Source organism: Chrysochloris asiatica, unplaced genomic scaffold, assembly GCF_000296735.1.
Source record: "Chrysochloris asiatica unplaced genomic scaffold, ChrAsi1.0 scaffold00022, whole genome shotgun sequence".
NCBI classification, from domain to species: Eukaryota; Metazoa; Chordata; class Mammalia; order Afrosoricida; family Chrysochloridae; genus Chrysochloris; species Chrysochloris asiatica.
This window is the reverse complement of record NW_006408540.1, coordinates 14,194,328-14,201,249: the sequence shown is the minus strand read 5'-3', so window position 1 is coordinate 14,201,249 and position 6,922 is coordinate 14,194,328.

Sequence of the window (6,922 nt, the reverse complement as noted above, 5' to 3'; positions counted from 1 at the left end):
TCCAACTCATAGTGATCCTGTATAGAATTACCAGATTGGGATGATGTCCCCATATGGGGACAGTATTCCAAGAAGTAACTGGTGGGTTTGAACCACTGACCTGGAAGTTCAAACCAACTTTTCAGTCCAGCGCATTAACCCACAGTGCTACACCAGGACTCCAAAGTAGCTATTGACCTGCTATAAACCCAAGACCTGCAGGTCAGATGCAAGCCACTGGTTGCAGATGCAGATGAATCCAAAACCAGCAGGGAAGATGGCTGGCTGCTGACTCATAGGCTGTAGAGGTTAATGATTCCCAGGATTCGCAGACTTTTGACTCAAGTTCAAAAAACCTAAGGTCAGATGATGATGAGTCAGATGCAAGACCCAAATCCAGCAAAACACAAGAGCTTTACCACAACCATATATACTTGGACGCAAGTCACACTCCCGAGAAAATGTCCCTTCAAGTGACTGCTTTCTCATAGCCAATATCATCCTGAGGTGAATGAATACATTGTATCACATCTCATCATAGGTAATGACTACATCCTAACTACCAAACCATTGAGAACATGGACCAGCCAAGTTGACACACAGCCTTAATCATCACAGATGCGCTGGAGTCAATTCTGACTCATAGTAACCTCAGATAGCAGAACAGAAGTACCTTAACAGGATTTTCTAGACTACTATCTTTACAGAAGCCACTGGATGAGTGTGAACAACCAACATGTCAGTTGGCAGCCAGTGCTAATCCATCATGCCACCAGGGCCTCCTTACTGATGAGATAAAGGTGAGCAAGTGACTTCCAAAATCTCACAACAGGTAAAAGCAGAACCAAGCCAGTCTGACTTCAAAGCTTGTATTCTTTCTTCTGTGCATTTAGTCTCCAATCCTAAACTGGGAAGAGATTGATAGAGAAGTAAGAAGATACTGCTTCAAATACACAATGAATGGCCTCCTCTTATGGATTGCTACATTCCTCTTTCCCCTTTTGTTCAGGGCTGGCCAACCCAATCTCATCACCTCCCAGAGCAGAAGGTCACAGCCTTGGCTACATAGCCGTATCCTCTAACCAGCTAACACTGAGTCAACTCCAACACATGACACCCCTGTGTGTCAGAGAGAGCCAATGGGTGTTCAGTGGCTGATTTTTTCTAATGTAGATCACCAGGCCTTTCTTCCACCATATTCTGTGTTAACCATTTGTGCCATCCAGGGGGGAACAATTCTTAGGGAGCTTAAAGTAATACCAGTGTTAGGCCTCCCCTCCCCAAACCCATTGAATCATTTTAATATGAAGCCAGGTTGGAGAATTCCTGTCCCGAAGCCAAACACAAGATTTCTCCACCAGGGCTACACATCACAGCATCTGGGTAATATTTTAAAAAGAAATTACATTATCCAGATTCCAGAATAATTAATCTGGAGTTCTGAATGTAGTCTACTGTAGGGTAGTGTTAGAACTGCTATGTTTTTTTGTTTTTGTTTTTCAGGTTTTTATTGTGAATTGAGTGATAGATTCATGGGGGACCATCAGTTTTACAATTATCATTTCATTGCAGGGATTACAGTCTCCTCCGTGCATCATCATTCAATATGAGGCCATTGAAAATACCATACATCAAGACATAGTGAATCAGAAATTTGTATATTATGTAAAGAAGAAGAAATGAATATAATACTAACACAAACAGACACATCTAATTTTCCTGAAAGATTTAAAACACAGAAAACAACCTCGATCCCCGTATAGCAATTCTTTTTATTCTTAAGAAATCACAAAAAGTAACTTTGAGTTGGAAAGCTTGCCCTCTAGTGGGGAAATAATGAATTGACCACGTACTTCAAAGTTTCAGAGACGCAGCTACTGCGGGGGGGCAGTCTGCGCACATTGTTTTTAAGTACCAGCAAGTCAGTTCCGACTCACAGCAACCCTGTATAGGGTTTCTGATGAGTGGTTAGTGGGTCTGAATCACCAACTTTGCAGTACTTATCCTGCAGCGCCATACCAGGGAACAAGTCTGAGTCCCGGCTATTTCAGTCATTGCCCAGAGGAGACAAGATTTTAACACACACAAGCCTAGAAAATAGAGTAAGTTAGTACATGATTACAAGTAGGATGACAGAAAGAAGAAATGTAGAGTCAGAAGCAGTGACTTAGGATACTGCTTTCCAAGAAGAAGCTGTGTGTTGTTGTTGTTGTTGTTGTTGTTGTTGTTGCTAGGTGCCCTTGAGTCAGTTCCAACTCATAGCTATCCTGTGCACAACAGAACAGTCCTGTGTCATGCTTACAATTGTTGTTACACTGGAGCCCATTGCTGCTGACACTATGCCAATCCATCTCATTGGGGGTATCCCTCTTTTTCGCTGACCCTGCACTTTACCAAGCATGATGTCCTTCTCCAGGGTCTGATCCCTAGTGGTAACGTATCCAAAGTATGAGAGACAAAGTCTGGCCACCCTGCCCTCCAACAAACATTCTGCCTGTACTTCTTCTAATACAGATTTGCTGGTTCTTCTATAAATCCATGGTACTTTCAATATTCTTCTGCAACACCATAACTCAAATTCATCAACTCTCTTCCTTGGCTTCCTAATTCATTGTCTATCTTTCACATGCTTATGGAGCTATTGAAAATACCATTACTTAGGTCAGGCATACCTTAATCCTGAAAGTGACTTCTTTGCTCGCCAACACTTTAAAGAAGTCTTGTGCAGCAGATTTACCTAATGCAATACATCGTTTGATTTCTTGACTGCTACTTCTTGAGTGCTGATTGTGGATTCAAGCAAAATGAAGTAAGTCTCTGACAACTTCAATCTTCTCTCCACTTAACATAATGTTATTTATTGGCTCAGTAATGAGGATTTCTGTTTTCTTTACATTGAGGTGCAACCCATAAGAAGACTGTGGATTTGGATTTGCATCCGTAAGTATTTTACTTCCAGCAAGCAAGGTTGTATCATCTGCTTATCACAATTTGTTAATGAGTCTTCCTGATGCCACGTGCTTCTTCATATAATCAAGCTTCTCGGATTATTTGCTCAGCATACAGACTGAATAAGTATTGTGAATGAATACAACCCTGGCACACACCTTTCCTGATTTTAAGCCATTTAAGGTCCCCTCGTTTTGTTCGAATGACTGTCTTTTGGCCTATGTACAGATTCCTCAGGAATGCAATTAAGTGTTCTAGAATTCCCATTCTTTGCAATGTTATCCTTAGCTTGTCGTGGATAACTGATATCTTTGCACTTGAACACTCTAAAGAAATCTTGTGCAGATTTTCCTAATACTATAAATCATTTGAATACATCAATCTAAAGCCTTTGCATAGTCAAAAAGCAAAATTAAACATCTTTCTAGTACGTTCTTTTTTCAGCCAAGACCCATCTGATGCCAGCAATGATATCCCTCATTCCACGTCCTCTTCTGAATCTGCTTGACTTGCTGGCAATTCCCTGTTGATGTATTGTTGCAATCATTTTTTACGTGTCTTTAGCAACATTTTCCTTGCTTATGATATTGCCCAATGATTTCTGCATTCTATCAGGTCACCTCTCTTTGGAATGGGCACAACTATGGTTCGGTTGGCCAGGTAGCTGTATTACAAATTTCTTGGCACCAATGAGTATGAAGCTGTGTGGCCTGCGGAAAAGCTCATGTCCCCTTAACTTAAAAGCAAACCCGTTGCTGTTGAGATGATTGCAACTCAGGATGACTCCATGTGTTGGAGTAGAACTGCTCCATGGAGTAATCTTTAGGGAAGCAGATCACCAGACCTTACTTCTGCAAACTCACTGGATGGGTTCAAACTGCCAACCTTTCAGTTATGCCACCCAGGAACCAGCCATTCGCTGAGTATCATAATGGTAATGCTGTATACCTGTGAGGTCAGATTAGATATTAGTGAAAGTACTTAGTAACTACAAGCATTCATTCGCTCAATAGATATTTATGAATACTTACTCTGGTATCAAAATAGGCCAGGTCAGTGACCTATGGAAGCTTACAATGAAGCTAAATAAATGCATGTCATTAAGTGCCCAAATAAGTGACAACTGCTAACACACACAGCTTCTTTGAAAATTTGAGAAAGGTATTCCCTCTGGGTGGGTAGATTGCAAAGAGATGCCTCTACTGGACAGGACTGAGACCGATTCATTATTTACTATGGTAGCCACCCATCATCTGTGGCTATTTAATTTTAACTAATCAAAATTAAATGAAATTGAAAATTCATTTCCTAAGTCACACTAGCCATATTTCAGGTCCTCAATAGTCACATGTGACTAGGGCTACCATACTGGATTATGTTGTATTATGTTAAGTACCATTGAGTCGGTTCCTACCTATAGGGACCCTGTTTAGGGTTTCCAAGGAGCAGCTGGTGAGCTTGAACCACTGACCTCGCAATTCAAACGACTTTGCAGTCTGATGCATTAACCCACAGCGCCACACCAGGACTCCTTACTGGATACTATGGATTACATAGATACACATTGATGTTAGGTGCTATCAAGTCAGTCTGACTTATAGCAACTATAGATATAATGATCAACAAGTGATATGAGTGGATGGAAGATAGATAGATAGATAGATAGATAGATACATACATACATACATACATACATACATACATACATAGATTAGGTGGATGGATGGATAGATACATACATACATACACATAGATACATACATACATATATACATACATACATACATAGATTAGGTGGATGGATGGATAGATAGATAGATAGATAGATATAGATAGATAGATAGATAGATAGAGACAGACAAGTAAATCCATAGAGAAAGCTCTGAAGAGATACTAACCAAACTGTTTGTTTGGGAAGGTAATCATTTTTATTCTGTTGATAACTGTAGTGGCTGAATTTTTTTAAAGCATAAACAGATGAATGAACTACTGTGTGATTAGTAACATTTTAAAGACAATGAAGAAAATGGTCAACATTGTCAAATAATGTTGAGAAAACAGGAAGACAGAAGACTCTCCTTTAGACTTGGCAATGGGAAACATTTTCATGAGCGGTTTCAGTGGAGGTCAGGCTGAGGGGATGACAGATGGAGCACAGAGCCCTGACGAGAGGGTCTGATCACTGGGACAGAGCCAAGGGGACAGGAGGGGCTGAAATGTGGTGGAGCTGGAAGCTGAGGGAGCTTGATTCTTTTAGTGAAGTAACAATCAAGGTCACATGCTAAGAGGAAAAACATTCCTCAGATTTGCTCTTGACACCATACGATAAAAATTAATCTCCCTTAGGAATTCTCCTGCTCCATTTTCTTGCATAAGGTGTGGCGCATTACAGAACTCATTAGTAAAGCTGTTTCAAAATGGCGACAAAAGAACTCAAAACCACTGTGAATTCCAACTCGTGACTACCTCATGTGTGCAGAGTAGAACTGCTCCCTAGGTTTTCAAGGAAGGAGATCACCCAGGCTTTCTTCCAGACCATCTCTAGATGGGTTCAAATCACTACCCTTTCAGGTAGTAGCTGAGCACTTAACTGTCAGCCCCCAAACTCAACCCAGTGCCATGGAGTTAGTTGATTCTAACCAAAATGAGCCCATAGGACGAGTAGAACAGCTCCAAGTTTTTCCCAGGCTATAACCTTCATGGAGGCAGGCTGTCACAACTTTCACCGGCTAAAGTGGCTAGGGGCATTAATCCCGCCAATCTTTTGGTTAGCAACCCAAAACTTAAGCCACTGTGCCACTAGATCTCCTCCTGTGCCACCTTGTTGGTAAGTGCCATCGTGTCAATTCCGATTAATAGCGACCCTGTATAGGGTTTCTGAGGAGCAACTGGTGGGTTTGAACTGCCAACCTTGCAGTTCATAGTCCATTGGAACTCCTAAAATGGTTAATCTCTCTCTTCCAAATAAAGCTTTTCAAATGGAAAACTTAAAAGGACTTGAAAGTAAAAACAATTTTTATATAAAAGTAATGAAAAGCAAAGAAAATGACATACTAGGCTCTGGCACGTGACCTTTTTTGTTCAATGGACAGTTTTGAAAGTAACTGTAAGACAGCAGATCTTTATTCTATTATACTTCAACATATCTCAAAAAACTCTTGAGAAAACTTGATCTTAAATATTATTGTTGTTGTCTGACATCAAGGTGGTTCCCACTCACAGCGACCATGTACAGGATTTCCAAGGCTCTAAAACTCTTTCCTTTGAGAAAGCTTTCCCATAGGCTTTTAGAATATTCATTTTGATACTTAAACATTTCACTATAATCACCACTTTCTTCACTCACACTCTTCTTGGTTTTTCTCCACAGCAACTAGCCCTGGTGTGGATCTGTAGGTCATCAGTTCAAACCCACCAGCCACACCTTGGAAACCCTATACAGGATCACTATGAGTTGGAACCAACTTGACGGCACTTTTAACAATGACCAGTACTTGTCTCTCCACTACCTGACTAGAACATAAACTCTGAGAATAAGAGCTTTGTTCATCAAACTGAAGAGGACTTAAACTACTTACTGATGAAGGTCAAAGATCACACACAGCCTTCGGGATGGGGTTGCATGTTGATGTAAAAAAAAACAAAAATCCTCACCACTGAACCAATAAACAACATCCGTTATCAATGGAGAAAAGATTGAAGTTGTAAAAGACTTCATTTTTCTCAAATCAACCATCAACATTCATGGAAGCAGCAGTCAAGAAATCAAACGACGTATTGCATTAGGCAAATCTGTGACATAAGGTCTTTTTTGTTGTTGTTTTCTTGTTAATTATGTGATAGTTTACATGGGAGAACATTAGTTTTACATTCATCCTATATCGTTTCATTGCCCTGGTTACAATCCCTTCCATGCATCATCAACAAACCAAAGGGTATCTCCTACAAGCCTGCCCCACCCCAGTCATCAGCACACAGCCCCTCTCCCTCTCTG